The 15,266-nt window shown below is 47.6% G+C and overlaps 30 non-coding genes across 30 annotated transcripts; 21 read left to right on the forward strand and 9 right to left on the reverse strand.

Moving 5' to 3' along the window:
* Positions 1-45: 45 nt before the first annotated feature.
* On the forward strand, positions 46-127 carry TRNAL-AAG (transfer RNA leucine (anticodon AAG)). Its single transcript has one exon. It is a non-coding gene; the product is annotated as a tRNA-Leu (tRNA).
* Positions 128-1,038: 911 nt separating this feature from the next.
* On the forward strand, positions 1,039-1,120 carry TRNAL-UAG (transfer RNA leucine (anticodon UAG)). Its single transcript has one exon. It is a non-coding gene; the product is annotated as a tRNA-Leu (tRNA).
* A 286-nt stretch (positions 1,121-1,406) lies between these two features.
* TRNAL-AAG (transfer RNA leucine (anticodon AAG)) lies at positions 1,407-1,488 on the forward strand. The gene has a single exon. It is a non-coding gene; the product is annotated as a tRNA-Leu (tRNA).
* Positions 1,489-2,172: 684 nt separating this feature from the next.
* TRNAQ-CUG (transfer RNA glutamine (anticodon CUG)) lies at positions 2,173-2,244 on the reverse strand. The gene has a single exon. It is a non-coding gene; the product is annotated as a tRNA-Gln (tRNA).
* Positions 2,245-2,399: 155 nt separating this feature from the next.
* Positions 2,400-2,481, forward strand: TRNAL-UAG (transfer RNA leucine (anticodon UAG)). The gene has a single exon. It is a non-coding gene; the product is annotated as a tRNA-Leu (tRNA).
* A 286-nt stretch (positions 2,482-2,767) lies between these two features.
* TRNAL-AAG (transfer RNA leucine (anticodon AAG)) lies at positions 2,768-2,849 on the forward strand. The gene has a single exon. It is a non-coding gene; the product is annotated as a tRNA-Leu (tRNA).
* A 684-nt stretch (positions 2,850-3,533) lies between these two features.
* TRNAQ-CUG (transfer RNA glutamine (anticodon CUG)) lies at positions 3,534-3,605 on the reverse strand. The gene has a single exon. It is a non-coding gene; the product is annotated as a tRNA-Gln (tRNA).
* A 155-nt stretch (positions 3,606-3,760) lies between these two features.
* TRNAL-UAG (transfer RNA leucine (anticodon UAG)) lies at positions 3,761-3,842 on the forward strand. The gene has a single exon. It is a non-coding gene; the product is annotated as a tRNA-Leu (tRNA).
* A 286-nt stretch (positions 3,843-4,128) lies between these two features.
* TRNAL-AAG (transfer RNA leucine (anticodon AAG)) lies at positions 4,129-4,210 on the forward strand. Its single transcript has one exon. It is a non-coding gene; the product is annotated as a tRNA-Leu (tRNA).
* A 684-nt stretch (positions 4,211-4,894) lies between these two features.
* TRNAQ-CUG (transfer RNA glutamine (anticodon CUG)) lies at positions 4,895-4,966 on the reverse strand. Its single transcript has one exon. It is a non-coding gene; the product is annotated as a tRNA-Gln (tRNA).
* Positions 4,967-5,121: 155 nt separating this feature from the next.
* Positions 5,122-5,203, forward strand: TRNAL-UAG (transfer RNA leucine (anticodon UAG)). The gene has a single exon. It is a non-coding gene; the product is annotated as a tRNA-Leu (tRNA).
* A 286-nt stretch (positions 5,204-5,489) lies between these two features.
* On the forward strand, positions 5,490-5,571 carry TRNAL-AAG (transfer RNA leucine (anticodon AAG)). The gene has a single exon. It is a non-coding gene; the product is annotated as a tRNA-Leu (tRNA).
* A 684-nt stretch (positions 5,572-6,255) lies between these two features.
* On the reverse strand, positions 6,256-6,327 carry TRNAQ-CUG (transfer RNA glutamine (anticodon CUG)). Its single transcript has one exon. It is a non-coding gene; the product is annotated as a tRNA-Gln (tRNA).
* A 155-nt stretch (positions 6,328-6,482) lies between these two features.
* Positions 6,483-6,564, forward strand: TRNAL-UAG (transfer RNA leucine (anticodon UAG)). Its single transcript has one exon. It is a non-coding gene; the product is annotated as a tRNA-Leu (tRNA).
* Positions 6,565-6,850: 286 nt separating this feature from the next.
* Positions 6,851-6,932, forward strand: TRNAL-AAG (transfer RNA leucine (anticodon AAG)). The gene has a single exon. It is a non-coding gene; the product is annotated as a tRNA-Leu (tRNA).
* Positions 6,933-7,616: 684 nt separating this feature from the next.
* Positions 7,617-7,688, reverse strand: TRNAQ-CUG (transfer RNA glutamine (anticodon CUG)). Its single transcript has one exon. It is a non-coding gene; the product is annotated as a tRNA-Gln (tRNA).
* A 155-nt stretch (positions 7,689-7,843) lies between these two features.
* Positions 7,844-7,925, forward strand: TRNAL-UAG (transfer RNA leucine (anticodon UAG)). The gene has a single exon. It is a non-coding gene; the product is annotated as a tRNA-Leu (tRNA).
* Positions 7,926-8,211: 286 nt separating this feature from the next.
* On the forward strand, positions 8,212-8,293 carry TRNAL-AAG (transfer RNA leucine (anticodon AAG)). The gene has a single exon. It is a non-coding gene; the product is annotated as a tRNA-Leu (tRNA).
* Positions 8,294-8,977: 684 nt separating this feature from the next.
* Positions 8,978-9,049, reverse strand: TRNAQ-CUG (transfer RNA glutamine (anticodon CUG)). Its single transcript has one exon. It is a non-coding gene; the product is annotated as a tRNA-Gln (tRNA).
* A 155-nt stretch (positions 9,050-9,204) lies between these two features.
* On the forward strand, positions 9,205-9,286 carry TRNAL-UAG (transfer RNA leucine (anticodon UAG)). The gene has a single exon. It is a non-coding gene; the product is annotated as a tRNA-Leu (tRNA).
* A 286-nt stretch (positions 9,287-9,572) lies between these two features.
* Positions 9,573-9,654, forward strand: TRNAL-AAG (transfer RNA leucine (anticodon AAG)). The gene has a single exon. It is a non-coding gene; the product is annotated as a tRNA-Leu (tRNA).
* A 684-nt stretch (positions 9,655-10,338) lies between these two features.
* Positions 10,339-10,410, reverse strand: TRNAQ-CUG (transfer RNA glutamine (anticodon CUG)). Its single transcript has one exon. It is a non-coding gene; the product is annotated as a tRNA-Gln (tRNA).
* A 155-nt stretch (positions 10,411-10,565) lies between these two features.
* TRNAL-UAG (transfer RNA leucine (anticodon UAG)) lies at positions 10,566-10,647 on the forward strand. The gene has a single exon. It is a non-coding gene; the product is annotated as a tRNA-Leu (tRNA).
* A 286-nt stretch (positions 10,648-10,933) lies between these two features.
* On the forward strand, positions 10,934-11,015 carry TRNAL-AAG (transfer RNA leucine (anticodon AAG)). Its single transcript has one exon. It is a non-coding gene; the product is annotated as a tRNA-Leu (tRNA).
* A 677-nt stretch (positions 11,016-11,692) lies between these two features.
* TRNAQ-CUG (transfer RNA glutamine (anticodon CUG)) lies at positions 11,693-11,764 on the reverse strand. Its single transcript has one exon. It is a non-coding gene; the product is annotated as a tRNA-Gln (tRNA).
* Positions 11,765-11,919: 155 nt separating this feature from the next.
* On the forward strand, positions 11,920-12,001 carry TRNAL-UAG (transfer RNA leucine (anticodon UAG)). Its single transcript has one exon. It is a non-coding gene; the product is annotated as a tRNA-Leu (tRNA).
* A 286-nt stretch (positions 12,002-12,287) lies between these two features.
* Positions 12,288-12,369, forward strand: TRNAL-AAG (transfer RNA leucine (anticodon AAG)). The gene has a single exon. It is a non-coding gene; the product is annotated as a tRNA-Leu (tRNA).
* Positions 12,370-13,053: 684 nt separating this feature from the next.
* On the reverse strand, positions 13,054-13,125 carry TRNAQ-CUG (transfer RNA glutamine (anticodon CUG)). The gene has a single exon. It is a non-coding gene; the product is annotated as a tRNA-Gln (tRNA).
* Positions 13,126-13,280: 155 nt separating this feature from the next.
* TRNAL-UAA (transfer RNA leucine (anticodon UAA)) lies at positions 13,281-13,362 on the forward strand. The gene has a single exon. It is a non-coding gene; the product is annotated as a tRNA-Leu (tRNA).
* A 286-nt stretch (positions 13,363-13,648) lies between these two features.
* TRNAL-AAG (transfer RNA leucine (anticodon AAG)) lies at positions 13,649-13,730 on the forward strand. The gene has a single exon. It is a non-coding gene; the product is annotated as a tRNA-Leu (tRNA).
* The last annotated feature ends 1,536 nt before the right edge of the window (positions 13,731-15,266 follow it).

The raw sequence follows: 15,266 nt of genomic DNA on the forward strand, positions 1-15,266 counted from the left end.
TAGGTCTATGTCCCCAGCTAGGGTCGGAAAGCTGCAACACCATGTGGTAGCGTGGCCGAGCGGTCTAAGGCGCTGGATTAAGGCTCCAGTCTCTTCGGGGGCGTGGGTTCGAATCCCACCGTTGCCATTGAGTAGCTTTTGCTTTTACTTGCTCTTTCAGCTCACGTTACATGCCCAGAATATCGATTGGTTGAGGCAGGTACCTGGCGCCAGCTAACTAATCAGCGCTTCCCCTTTCAATGCAGGAGAACCTCTCGTCCCTCTCTCAGTATGGGCGCTGTATTACCACCTGCTAAGATGTTGCGCGGACAATCTGGAATACAATCCTTGAGGAGGGATCCCCAGGGATCAGATGTACTCTGTGATGAATAGGGTGAACAGGAAGAACTACAAAACTGACCCTTGCTGTCTTGCCTTAATCCTTCCCTAGATCTGAAACATAGGCACAGAGCAGCGTACACCATAATCTGCACCGAGCTGCAAAAGCCAGGGATATTCACAGAGGTTAACCAATCAGGAAATCCACTCTATACTAGCCAGAGCTGGCACTGTTTCTGGAAGAAAGAGGCAATTTAACTTTATTTTCTAATCCTGGATAACCCATATTTCTGGCATTATGGCTCCCGGGGGGATGTGAGTGCTCTGGGTTTCTTTGAGGCATGAGTTTTCATCCAAGTTCTCAACTAATTGCACCTTGGGGCGACAGAACACAAAGGTATGGAAGCAGCATTTATGGATTTGAAAAGCTCACATCTGGAAGAAGGTTAAATAATTTTAATACAGTACTGAGTAATGAGAGGAAAGTAAAGAAAGGTCCCAGCGAGATTTGAACTCGGATCACTGGATTCAGAGTCCAGAGTGCTAACCATTACACCATTGAACCATTAAGTACCTTCACCTGCCACACTAAAACTTTTAATTCTTCCTCCAGATCTCCAGAAAACCGGGGTACGGTTCCCAGATGGGGTGGCTATGATTATTTCGCCCCTTACTTAGGTCTGCGTCCTCAGGTAGGGTTGAAAAGCATCAGTTGTGTGTGGTAGCGTGGCCGAGCAGTCTAAGGCGCTGCATTTAGGCTCCAGTCTCTTTGGAGGCGTGGGTTCGAATCCCACTGCTGCCATTAGGCACTTTTTGCTGTTTCCAGAGGGATAACGAGATTACACCTTTGATCCCTAGCGCTGAGCTAAAGCGATTAATTCTCCCTCCAGAACTATTAAACGCTGACCCTTTAAGGACATTACCATGGAGCAGCAGGCATAGGTTGTTCCTCGTTAGTATAGTTGTGAGTATTCCTGCCTGTCATGCAGGTGACCAGGCTCCGAATTCCCGAAGGGGAAGCTATGCTTGTTTTGCCCTTTACTTAGGTCTGTGTCCCCAGGTAGGGTCGGAAAGCTGCAACACCATGTGGTAGCGTGGCCGAGCAGTCTAAGGCGCTGGATTAAGGCTCCAGTCTCTTCGGGGGCGTGGGTTCGAATCCCACCGTTGCCATTGAGTAGCTTTTGCTTTTACTTGCTCTTTCAGCTCACGTTACATGCCCAGAATATCGATTGGTTGAGGCAGGTACCTGGCGCCAGCTAACTAATCAGCACTTCCCCTTTCAATGCAGGAGAACCTCTCGTCCCTCTCTCAGTATGGGCGCTGTATTACCACCTGCTAAGATGTTGCGCGGACAATCTGGAATACAATCCTTGAGGAGGGATCCCCAGGGATCAGATGTACTCTGTGATGAATAGGGTGAACAGGAAGAACTACAAAACTGACCCTTGCTGTCTTGCCTTAATCCTTCCCTAGATCTGAAACATAGGCACAGAGCAGCGTACACCATAATCTGCACCGAGCTGCAAAAGCCAGGGATATTCACAGAGGTTAACCAATCAGGAAATCCACTCTATACTAGCCAGAGCTGGCACTGTTTCTGGAAGAAAGAGGCAATTTAACTTTATTTTCTAATCCTGGATAACCCATATTTCTGGCATTATGGCTCCCGGGGGGATGTGAGTGCTCTGGGTTTCTTTGAGGCATGAGTTTTCATCCAAGTTCTCAACTAATTGCACCTTGGGGCGACAGAACACAAAGGTATGGAAGCAGCATTTATGGATTTGAAAAGCTCACATCTGGAAGAAGGTTAAATAATTTTAATACAGTACTGAGTAATGAGAGGAAAGTAAAGAAAGGTCCCACCGAGATTTGAACTCGGATCAATGGATTCAGAGTCCAGAGTGCTAACCATTACACCATGGAACCATTAAGTACCTTCACCTGCCACACTAAAACTTTTAATTCTTCCTCCAGATCTCCAGAAAACCGGGGTACGGTTCCCAGATGGGTTGGCTATGATTATTTCGCCCCTTACTTAGGTCTGCGTCCTCAGGTAGGGTTGAAAAGCAGCAGTTGTGTGTGGTAGCGTGGCCGAGCGGTCTAAGGCGCTGGATTTAGGCTCCAGTCTCTTTGGAGGCGTGGGTTCGAATCCCACCGCTGCCATTAGGCACTTTTTGCTGTTTCCAGAGGTATAACGAGATTACACCTTTGATCCCTAGCGCTGAGCTAAAGCGATTAATTCTCCCTTCAGAACTATTAAACGCTGACCCTTTAAGGACATTACCATGGAGCAGCAGGCATAGGTTGTTCCTCGTTAGTATAGTTGTGAGTATTCCTGCCTGTCATGCAGGTGACCAGGCTCCGAATTCCCGAAGGGGAAGCTATGCTTGTTTTGCCCTTTACTTAGGTCTGTGTCCCCAGGTAGGGTCGGAAAGCTGCAACACCATGTGGTAGCGTGGCCGAGCAGTCTAAGGCGCTGGATTAAGGCTCCAGTCTCTTCGGGGGCGTGGGTTCGAATCCCACCGTTGCCATTGAGTAGCTTTTGCTTTTACTTGCTCTTTCAGCTCACGTTACATGCCCAGAATATCGATTGGTTGAGGCAGGTACCTGGCGCCAGCTAACTAATCAGCACTTCCCCTTTCAATGCAGGAGAACCTCTCGTCCCTCTCTCAGTATGGGCGCTGTATTACCACCTGCTAAGATGTTGCGCGGACAATCTGGAATACAATCCTTGAGGAGGGATCCCCAGGGATCAGATGTACTCTGTGATGAATAGGGTGAACAGGAAGAACTACAAAACTGACCCTTGCTGTCTTGCCTTAATCCTTCCCTAGATCTGAAACATAGGCACAGAGCAGCGTACACCATAATCTGCACCGAGCTGCAAAAGCCAGGGATATTCACAGAGGTTAACCAATCAGGAAATCCACTCTATACTAGCCAGAGCTGGCACTGTTTCTGGAAGAAAGAGGCAATTTAACTTTATTTTCTAATCCTGGATAACCCATATTTCTGGCATTATGGCTCCCGGGGGGATGTGAGTGCTCTGGGTTTCTTTGAGGCATGAGTTTTCATCCAAGTTCTCAACTAATTGCACCTTGGGGCGACAGAACACAAAGGTATGGAAGCAGCATTTATGGATTTGAAAAGCTCACATCTGGAAGAAGGTTAAATAATTTTAATACAGTACTGAGTAATGAGAGGAAAGTAAAGAAAGGTCCCACCGAGATTTGAACTCGGATCACTGGATTCAGAGTCCAGAGTGCTAACCATTACACCATGGAACCATTAAGTACCTTCACCTGCCACACTAAAACTTTTAATTCTTCCTCCAGATCTCCAGAAAACCGGGGTACGGTTCCCAGATGGGGTGGCTATGATTATTTCGCCCCTTACTTAGGTCTGCGTCCTCAGGTAGGGTTGAAAAGCAGCAGTTGTGTGTGGTAGCGTGGCCGAGCGGTCTAAGGCGCTGGATTTAGGCTCCAGTCTCTTTGGAGGCGTGGGTTCGAATCCCACCGCTGCCATTAGGCACTTTTTGCTGTTTCCAGAGGTATAACGAGATTACACCTTTGATCCCTAGCGCTGAGCTAAAGCGATTAATTCTCCCTTCAGGACTATTAAACGCTGACCCTTTAAGGACATTACCATGGAGCAGCAGGCATAGGTTGTTCCTCGTTAGTATAGTTGTGAGTATTCCTGCCTGTCATGCAGGTAACCAGGCTCCGAATTCCCGAAGGGGAAGCTATGCTTGTTTTGCCCTTTACTTAGGTCTATGTCCCCAGCTAGGGTCGGAAAGCTGCAACACCATGTGGTAGCGTGGCCGAGCGGTCTAAGGCGCTGGATTAAGGCTCCAGTCTCTTCGGGGGCGTGGGTTCGAATCCCACCGTTGCCATTGAGTAGCTTTTGCTTTTACTTGCTCTTTCAGCTCACGTTACATGCCCAGAATATCGATTGGTTGAGGCAGGTACCTGGCGCCAGCTAACTAATCAGCGCTTCCCCTTTCAATGCAGGAGAACCTCTCGTCCCTCTCTCAGTATGGGCGCTCTATTACCACCTGCTAAGATGTTGCGCGGACAATCTGGAATACAATCCTTGAGGAGGGATCCCCAGGGATCAGATGTACTCTGTGATGAATAGGGTGAACAGGAAGAACTACAAAACTGACCCTTGCTGTCTTGCCTTAATCCTTCCCTAGATCTGAAACATAGGCACAGAGCAGCGTACACCATAATCTGCACCGAGCTGCAAAAGCCAGGGATATTCACAGAGGTTAACCAATCAGGAAATCCACTCTATACTAGCCAGAGCTGGCACTGTTTCTGGAAGAAAGAGGCAATTTAACTTTATTTTCTAATCCTGGATAACCCATATTTCTGGCATTATGGCTCCCGGGGGGATGTGAGTGCTCTGGGTTTCTTTGAGGCATGAGTTTTCATCCAAGTTCTCAACTAATTGCACCTTGGGGCGACAGAACACAAAGGTATGGAAGCAGCATTTATGGATTTGAAAAGCTCACATCTGGAAGAAGGTTAAATAATTTTAATACAGTACTGAGTAATGAGAGGAAAGTAAAGAAAGGTCCCACCGAGATTTGAACTCGGATCAATGGATTCAGAGTCCAGAGTGCTAACCATTACACCATGGAACCATTAAGTACCTTCACCTGCCACACTAAAACTTTTAATTCTTCCTCCAGATCTCCAGAAAACCGGGGTACGGTTCCCAGATGGGGTGGCTATGATTATTTCGCCCCTTACTTAGGTCTGCGTCCTCAGGTAGGGTTGAAAAGCAGCAGTTGTGTGTGGTAGCGTGGCCGAGCGGTCTAAGGCGCTGGATTTAGGCTCCAGTCTCTTTGGAGGCGTGGGTTCGAATCCCACCGCTGCCATTAGGCACTTTTTGCTGTTTCCAGAGGTATAACGAGATTACACCTTTGATCCCTAGCGCTGAGCTAAAGCGATTAATTCTCCCTTCAGAACTATTAAACGCTGACCCTTTAAGGACATTACCATGGAGCAGCAGGCATAGGTTGTTCCTCGTTAGTATAGTTGTGAGTATTCCTGCCTGTCATGCAGGTGACCAGGCTCCGAATTCCCGAAGGGGAAGCTATGCTTGTTTTGCCCTTTACTTAGGTCTGTGTCCCCAGGTAGGGTCGGAAAGCTGCCACACCATGTGGTAGCGTGGCCGAGCAGTCTAAGGCGCTGGATTAAGGCTCCAGTCTCTTCGGGGGCGTGGGTTCGAATCCCACCGTTGCCATTGAGTAGCTTTTGCTTTTACTTGCTCTTTCAGCTCACGTTACATGCCCAGAATATCGATTGGTTGAGGCAGGTACCTGGCGCCAGCTAACTAATCAGCACTTCCCCTTTCAATGCAGGAGAACCTCTCGTCCCTCTCTCAGTATGGGCGCTGTATTACCACCTGCTAAGATGTTGCGCGGACAATCTGGAATACAATCCTTGAGGAGGGATCCCCAGGGATCAGATGTACTCTGTGATGAATAGGGTGAACAGGAAGAACTACAAAACTGACCCTTGCTGTCTTGCCTTAATCCTTCCCTAGATCTGAAACATAGGCACAGAGCAGCGTACACCATAATCTGCACCGAGCTGCAAAAGCCAGGGATATTCACAGAGGTTAACCAATCAGGAAATCCACTCTATACTAGCCAGAGCTGGCACTGTTTCTGGAAGAAAGAGGCAATTTAACTTTATTTTCTAATCCTGGATAACCCATATTTCTGGCATTATGGCTCCCGGGGGGATGTGAGTGCTCTGGGTTTCTTTGAGGCATGAGTTTTCATCCAAGTTCTCAACTAATTGCACCTTGGGGCGACAGAACACAAAGGTATGGAAGCAGCATTTATGGATTTGAAAAGCTCACATCTGGAAGAAGGTTAAATAATTTTAATACAGTACTGAGTAATGAGAGGAAAGTAAAGAAAGGTCCCACCGAGATTTGAACTCGGATCACTGGATTCAGAGTCCAGAGTGCTAACCATTACACCATGGAACCATTAAGTACCTTCACCTGCCACACTAAAACTTTTAATTCTTCCTCCAGATCTCCAGAAAACCGGGGTACGGTTCCCAGATGGGGTGGCTATGATTATTTCGCCCCTTACTTAGGTCTGCGTCCTCAGGTAGGGTTGAAAAGCAGCAGTTGTGTGTGGTAGCGTGGCCGAGCGGTCTAAGGCGCTGGATTTAGGCTCCAGTCTCTTTGGAGGCGTGGGTTCGAATCCCACCGCTGCCATTAGGCACTTTTTGCTGTTTCCAGAGGTATAACGAGATTACACCTTTGATCCCTAGCGCTGAGCTAAAGCGATTAATTCTCCCTTCAGAACTATTAAACGCTGACCCTTTAAGGACATTACCATGGAGCAGCAGGCATAGGTTGTTCCTCGTTAGTATAGTTGTGAGTATTCCTGCCTGTCATGCAGGTGACCAGGCTCCGAATTCCCGAAGGGGAAGCTATGCTTGTTTTGCCCTTTACTTAGGTCTGTGTCCCCAGGTAGGGTCGGAAAGCTGCAACACCATGTGGTAGCGTGGCCGAGCGGTCTAAGGCGCTGGATTAAGGCTCCAGTCTCTTCGGGGGCGTGGGTTCGAATCCCACCGTTGCCATTGAGTAGCTTTTGCTTTTACTTGCTCTTTCAGCTCACGTTACATGCCCAGAATATCGATTGGTTGAGGCAGGTACCTGGCGCCAGCTAACTAATCAGCGCTTCCCCTTTCAATGCAGGAGAACCTCTCGTCCCTCTCTCAGTATGGGCGCTGTATTACCACCTGCTAAGATGTTGCGCGGACAATCTGGAATACAATCCTTGAGGAGGGATCCCCAGGGATCAGATGTACTCTGTGATGAATAGGGTGAACAGGAAGAACTACAAAACTGACCCTTGCTGTCTTGCCTTAATCCTTCCCTAGATCTGAAACATAGGCACAGAGCAGCGTACACCATAATCTGCACCGAGCTGCAAAAGCCAGGGATATTCACAGAGGTTAACCAATCAGGAAATCCACTCTATACTAGCCAGAGCTGGCACTGTTTCTGGAAGAAAGAGGCAATTTAACTTTATTTTCTAATCCTGGATAACCCATATTTCTGGCATTATGGCTCCCGGGGGGATGTGAGTGCTCTGGGTTTCTTTGAGGCATGAGTTTTCATCCAAGTTCTCAACTAATTGCACCTTGGGGCGACAGAACACAAAGGTATGGAAGCAGCATTTATGGATTTGAAAAGCTCACATCTGGAAGAAGGTTAAATAATTTTAATACAGTACTGAGTAATGAGAGGAAAGTAAAGAAAGGTCCCACCGAGATTTGAACTCGGATCACTGGATTCAGAGTCCAGAGTGCTAACCATTACACCATGGAACCATTAAGTACCTTCACCTGCCACACTAAAACTTTTAATTCTTCCTCCAGATCTCCAGAAAACCGGGGTACGGTTCCCAGATGGGGTGGCTATGATTATTTCGCCCCTTACTTAGGTCTGCGTCCTCAGGTAGGGTTGAAAAGCAGCAGTTGTGTGTGGTAGCGTGGCCGAGCGGTCTAAGGCGCTGGATTTAGGCTCCAGTCTCTTTGGAGGCGTGGGTTCGAATCCCACCGCTGCCATTAGGCACTTTTTGCTGTTTCCAGAGGTATAACGAGATTACACCTTTGATCCCTAGCGCTGAGCTAAAGCGATTAATTCTCCCTTCAGGACTATTAAACGCTGACCCTTTAAGGACATTACCATGGAGCAGCAGGCATAGGTTGTTCCTCGTTAGTATAGTTGTGAGTATTCCTGCCTGTCATGCAGGTAACCAGGCTCCGAATTCCCGAAGGGGAAGCTATGCTTGTTTTGCCCTTTACTTAGGTCTATGTCCCCAGCTAGGGTCGGAAAGCTGCAACACCATGTGGTAGCGTGGCCGAGCGGTCTAAGGCGCTGGATTAAGGCTCCAGTCTCTTCGGGGGCGTGGGTTCGAATCCCACCGTTGCCATTGAGTAGCTTTTGCTTTTACTTGCTCTTTCAGCTCACGTTACATGCCCAGAATATCGATTGGTTGAGGCAGGTACCTGGCGCCAGCTAACTAATCAGCGCTTCCCCTTTCAATGCAGGAGAACCTCTCGTCCCTCTCTCAGTATGGGCGCTGTATTACCACCTGCTAAGATGTTGCGCGGACAATCTGGAATACAATCCTTGAGGAGGGATCCCCAGGGATCAGATGTACTCTGTGATGAATAGGGTGAACAGGAAGAACTACAAAACTGACCCTTGCTGTCTTGCCTTAATCCTTCCCTAGATCTGAAACATAGGCACAGAGCAGCGTACACCATAATCTGCACCGAGCTGCAAAAGCCAGGGATATTCACAGAGGTTAACCAATCAGGAAATCCACTCTATACTAGCCAGAGCTGGCACTGTTTCTGGAAGAAAGAGGCAATTTAACTTTATTTTCTAATCCTGGATAACCCATATTTCTGGCATTATGGCTCCCGGGGGGATGTGAGTGCTCTGGGTTTCTTTGAGGCATGAGTTTTCATCCAAGTTCTCAACTAATTGCACCTTGGGGCGACAGAACACAAAGGTATGGAAGCAGCATTTATGGATTTGAAAAGCTCACATCTGGAAGAAGGTTAAATAATTTTAATACAGTACTGAGTAATGAGAGGAAAGTAAAGAAAGGTCCCACCGAGATTTGAACTCGGATCAATGGATTCAGAGTCCAGAGTGCTAACCATTACACCATGGAACCATTAAGTACCTTCACCTGCCACACTAAAACTTTTAATTCTTCCTCCAGATCTCCAGAAAACCGGGGTACGGTTCCCAGATGGGGTGGCTATGATTATTTCGCCCCTTACTTAGGTCTGCGTCCTCAGGTAGGGTTGAAAAGCAGCAGTTGTGTGTGGTAGCGTGGCCGAGCGGTCTAAGGCGCTGGATTTAGGCTCCAGTCTCTTTGGAGGCGTGGGTTCGAATCCCACCGCTGCCATTAGGCACTTTTTGCTGTTTCCAGAGGTATAACGAGATTACACCTTTGATCCCTAGCGCTGAGCTAAAGCGATTAATTCTCCCTTCAGAACTATTAAACGCTGACCCTTTAAGGACATTACCATGGAGCAGCAGGCATAGGTTGTTCCTCGTTAGTATAGTTGTGAGTATTCCTGCCTGTCATGCAGGTGACCAGGCTCCGAATTCCCGAAGGGGAAGCTATGCTTGTTTTGCCCTTTACTTAGGTCTGTGTCCCCAGGTAGGGTCGGAAAGCTGCCACACCATGTGGTAGCGTGGCCGAGCAGTCTAAGGCGCTGGATTAAGGCTCCAGTCTCTTCGGGGGCGTGGGTTCGAATCCCACCGTTGCCATTGAGTAGCTTTTGCTTTTACTTGCTCTTTCAGCTCACGTTACATGCCCAGAATATCGATTGGTTGAGGCAGGTACCTGGCGCCAGCTAACTAATCAGCACTTCCCCTTTCAATGCAGGAGAACCTCTCGTCCCTCTCTCAGTATGGGCGCTGTATTACCACCTGCTAAGATGTTGCGCGGACAATCTGGAATACAATCCTTGAGGAGGGATCCCCAGGGATCAGATGTACTCTGTGATGAATAGGGTGAACAGGAAGAACTACAAAACTGACCCTTGCTGTCTTGCCTTAATCCTTCCCTAGATCTGAAACATAGGCACAGAGCAGCGTACACCATAATCTGCACCGAGCTGCAAAAGCCAGGGATATTCACAGAGGTTAACCAATCAGGAAATCCACTCTATACTAGCCAGAGCTGGCACTGTTTCTGGAAGAAAGAGGCAATTTAACTTTATTTTCTAATCCTGGATAACCCATATTTCTGGCATTATGGCTCCCGGGGGGATGTGAGTGCTCTGGGTTTCTTTGAGGCATGAGTTTTCATCCAAGTTCTCAACTAATTGCACCTTGGGGCGACAGAACACAAAGGTATGGAAGCAGCATTTATGGATTTGAAAAGCTCACATCTGGAAGAAGGTTAAATAATTTTAATACAGTACTGAGTAATGAGAGGAAAGTAAAGAAAGGTCCCACCGAGATTTGAACTCGGATCACTGGATTCAGAGTCCAGAGTGCTAACCATTACACCATGGAACCATTAAGTACCTTCACCTGCCACACTAAAACTTTTAATTCTTCCTCCAGATCTCCAGAAAACCGGGGTACGGTTCCCAGATGGGGTGGCTATGATTATTTCGCCCCTTACTTAGGTCTGCGTCCTCAGGTAGGGTTGAAAAGCAGCAGTTGTGTGTGGTAGCGTGGCCGAGCGGTCTAAGGCGCTGGATTTAGGCTCCAGTCTCTTTGGAGGCGTGGGTTCGAATCCCACCGCTGCCATTAGGCACTTTTTGCTGTTTCCAGAGGTATAACGAGATTACACCTTTGATCCCTAGCGCTGAGCTAAAGCGATTAATTCTCCCTTCAGAACTATTAAACGCTGACCCTTTAAGGACATTACCATGGAGCAGCAGGCATAGGTTGTTCCTCGTTAGTATAGTTGTGAGTATTCCTGCCTGTCATGCAGGTGACCAGGCTCCGAATTCCCGAAGGGGAAGCTATGCTTGTTTTGCCCTTTACTTAGGTCTGTGTCCCCAGGTAGGGTCGGAAAGCTGCAACACCATGTGGTAGCGTGGCCGAGCGGTCTAAGGCGCTGGATTAAGGCTCCAGTCTCTTCGGGGGCGTGGGTTCGAATCCCACCGTTGCCATTGAGTAGCTTTTGCTTTTACTTGCTCTTTCAGCTCACGTTACATGCCCAGAATATCGATTGGTTGAGGCAGGTACCTGGCGCCAGCTAACTAATCAGCGCTTCCCCTTTCAATGCAGGAGAACCTCTCGTCCCTCTCTCAGTATGGGCGCTGTATTACCACCTGCTAAGATGTTGCGCGGACAATCTGGAATACAATCCTTGAGGAGGGATCCCCAGGGATCAGATGTACTCTGTGATGAATAGGGTGAACAGGAAGAACTACAAAACTGACCCTTGCTGTCTTGCCTTAATCCTTCCCTAGATCTGAAACATAGGCACAGAGCAGCGTACACCATAATCTGCACCGAGCTGCAAAAGCCAGGGATATTCACAGAGGTTAACCAATCAGGAAATCCACTCTATACTAGCCAGAGCTGGCACTGTTTCTGGAAGAAAGAGGCAATTTAACTTTATTTTCTAATCCTGGATAACCCATATTTCTGGCATTATGGCTCCCGGGGGGATGTGAGTGCTCTGGGTTTCTTTGAGGCATGAGTTTTCATCCAAGTTCTCAACTAATTGCACCTTGGGGCGACAGAACACAAAGGTATGGAAGCAGCATTTATGGATTTGAAAAGCTCACATCTGGAAGAAGGTTAAATAATTTGAATACAGTACTGAGAGGAAAGTAAAGAAAGGTCCCACCGAGATTTGAACTCGGATCACTGGATTCAGAGTCCAGAGTGCTAACCATTACACCATGGAACCATTAAGTACCTTCACCTGCAACACTAAAACTTTTAATTCTTCCTCCAGATCTCCAGAAAACCGGGGTACGGTTCCCAGATGGGGTGGCTATGATTATTTCGCCCCTTACTTAGGTCTGCGTCCTCAGGTAGGGTTGAAAAGCAGCAGTTGTGTGTGGTAGCGTGGCCGAGCAGTCTAAGGCGCTGGATTTAGGCTCCAGTCTCTTTGGAGGCGTGGGTTCGAATCCCACCGCTGCCATTAGGCACTTTTTGCTGTTTCCAGAGGGATAACGAGATTACACCTTTGATCCCTAGCGCTGAGCTAAAGCGATTAATTCTCCCTCCAGAACTATTAAACGCTGACCCTTTAAGGACATTACCATGGAGCAGCAGGCATAGGTTGTTCCTCGTTAGTATAGTTGTGAGTATTCCTGCCTGTCATGCAGGTGACCAGGCTCCGAATTCCCGAAGGGGAAGCTATGCTTGTTTTGCCCTTTACTTAGGTCTGTGTCCCCAGGTAGGGTCGGAAAGCTGCAACACCATGTGGTAGCGTGGCCGAGCGGTCTAAGGCGCTGGATTAAGGCTCCAGTCTCTTCGGGGGCGTGGGTTCGAATCCCACCGTTGCCATTGAGTAGCTTTTGCTTTTACTTGCTCTTTCAGCTCACGTTACATGCCCAGAATATCGATTGGTTGAGGCAGGTACCTGGCGCCAGCTAACTAATCAGCACTTCCCCTTTCAATGCAGGAGAACCTCTCGTCCCTCTCTCAGTATGGGCGCTGTATTACCACCTGCTAAGATGTTGCGCGGACAATCTGGAATACAATCCTTGAGGAGGGATCCCCAGGGATCAGATGTACTCTGTGATGAATAGGGTGAACAGGAAGAACTACAAAACTGACCCTTGCTGTCTTGCCTTAATCCTTCCCTAGATCTGAAACATAGGCACAGAGCAGCGTACACCATAATCTGCACCGAGCTGCAAAAGCCAGGGATATTCACAGAGGTTAACCAATCAGGAAATCCACTCTATACTAGCCAGAGCTGGCACTGTTTCTGGAAGAAAGAGGCAATTTAACTTTATTTTCTAATCCTGGATAACCCATATTTCTGGCATTATGGCTCCCGGGGGGATGTGAGTGCTCTGGGTTTCTTTGAGGCATGAGTTTTCATCCAAGTTCTCAACTAATTGCACCTTGGGGCGACAGAACACAAAGGTATGGAAGCAGCATTTATGGATTTGAAAAGCTCACATCTGGAAGAAGGTTAAATAATTTTAATACAGTACTGAGTAATGAGAGGAAAGTAAAGAAAGGTCCCACCGAGATTTGAACTCGGATCACTGGATTCAGAGTCCAGAGTGCTAACCATTACACCATGGAACCATTAAGTACCTTCTCCTGCCACACTAAAACTTTTAATTCTTCCTCCAGATCTCCAGAAAACCGGGGTACGGTTCCCAGATGGGGTGGCTATGATTATTTCGCCCCTTACTTAGGTCTGCGTCCTCAGGTAGGGTTGAAAAGCAGCAGTTGTGTGTGGTAGCGTGGCCGAGCAGTCTAAGGCGCTGGATTTAAGCTCCAGTCTCTTTGGAGGCGTGGGTTCGAATCCCACTGCTGCCATTAGGCACTTTTTGCTGTTTCCAGAGGGATAACGAGATTACACCTTTGATCCCTAGCGCTGAGCTAAAGCGATTAATTCTCCCTCCAGAACTATTAAACGCTGACCCTTTAAGGACATTACCATGGAGCAGCAGGCATAGGTTGTTCCTCGTTAGTATAGTTGTGAGTATTCCTGCCTGTCATGCAGGTGACCAGGCTCCGAATTCCCGAAGGGGAAGCTATGCTTGTTTTGCCCTTTACTTAGGTCTGTGTCCCCAGGTAGGGTCGGAAAGCTGCAACACCATGTGGTAGCGTGGCCGAGCGGTCTAAGGCGCTGGATTAAGGCTCCAGTCTCTTCGGGGGCTTGGGTTCGAATCCCACCGTTGCCATTGAGTAGCTTTTGCTTTTACTTGCTCTTTCAGCTCACGTTACATGCCCAGAATATCGATTGGTTGAGGCAGGTACCTGGCGCCAGCTAACTAATCAGCACTTCCCCTTTCAATGCAGGAGAACCTCTCGTCCCTCTCTCAGTATGGGCGCTGTATTACCACCTGCTAAGATGTTGCACGGACAATCTGGAATACAATCCTTGAGGAGGGATCCCCAGGGATCAGATGTACTCTGTGATGAATAGGGTGAACAGGAAGAACTACAAAACTGACCCTTGCTGTCTTGCCTTAATCCTTCCCTAGATCTGAAACATAGGCACAGAGCAGCGTACACCATAATCTGCACCGAGCTGCAAAAGCCAGGGATATTCACAGAGGTTAACCAATCAGGAAATCCACTCTATACTAGCCAGAGCTGGCACTGTTTCTGGAAGAAAGAGGCAATTTAACTTTATTTTCTAATCCTGGATAATCGTTAATTTCTAACGATAATTTGTTTTCCCTTAGTCCTAACAGTAGCACAGATGGGGTATTCCACCCCCCGCGAACTGGTAGGACAGATGGAATTTTTATTGATTAATAAACTAATTAGCAAACCACACCCACAATACCCTGTATAAAGGAGGGGTCACCCTCTGTCCCCTTGTGTTGTAACAAGAAGAACTAATAATAATAATAATAATAATACTAGGGAGGGAAAGTTGTGCTACTGTTAGGACTAAGGGAAAACAAATTATCGTTAGAAATTAACGATTCCCTTACGTCCTAACCAGTAGCACAGATGGGGATATGGCAAGCAGAATACCCTATGAGGGAGGGCTCTCATGCCTGGCGGCAGATAATACTGACCGTCCAAAGGAAGAGTAATCGGCAACTCTACTATCAAGCCTGTAGTGGGTGATAAAGGTGGAGAGTGAACTCCAGGATGCAGCCTTGCATATGTGTTCCAAGGGAACTAAATTCCTTTCCGCAAAGGAAGTAGATACAGACCTGGTAGAATGAGCTCTTACGAACTCAGGAGGCTCCATGTTCTGAGATACCATTGCTTCACAAATGGCATTTTTTACCCATCTACTGATGGAAGGTTTAGAGGCTTTGTGACCCTTCCGGGCCCCTGCAAAAAGGATTAGTAGATTTTCATCCTTCCTAAACAGCTTAGATCTTTCTAAGTAGATCCGGAGACATCTAGAAATATCGAGGCAATGCAGGCCTCTTTCTTCGTCAGTGGATGGACGTGGAGCTAGGACTGGAAGAGAAATTATTTGATTTATGTTCTGGAAGGATGGTACTTTAGGGATAAAAGATGGAATAAATCTCAAAAGTACCCTATCTGGCAAGAATCTTGTATAGGGTTCAAACGCAGAGAGCGCTTGTAATTCACCAATTCTCTTGGCAGATGTTATAGCCAGTAAAAATGTTGTTTTAATGGTAACAAACTTTATGTCCACGTCCTCCATAGGCTCAAAGGGAGGAGATGACAGTCCCTTGAGTACGACTGATAAATCCCAAGTGGGAACTGGTTGTATAATTGTAGGT

The sequence above is a fragment of the Hyla sarda genome, unplaced genomic scaffold, assembly GCF_029499605.1.
Source record: "Hyla sarda isolate aHylSar1 unplaced genomic scaffold, aHylSar1.hap1 scaffold_950, whole genome shotgun sequence".
In the NCBI taxonomy this organism is placed as follows: domain Eukaryota; kingdom Metazoa; phylum Chordata; class Amphibia; order Anura; family Hylidae; genus Hyla; species Hyla sarda.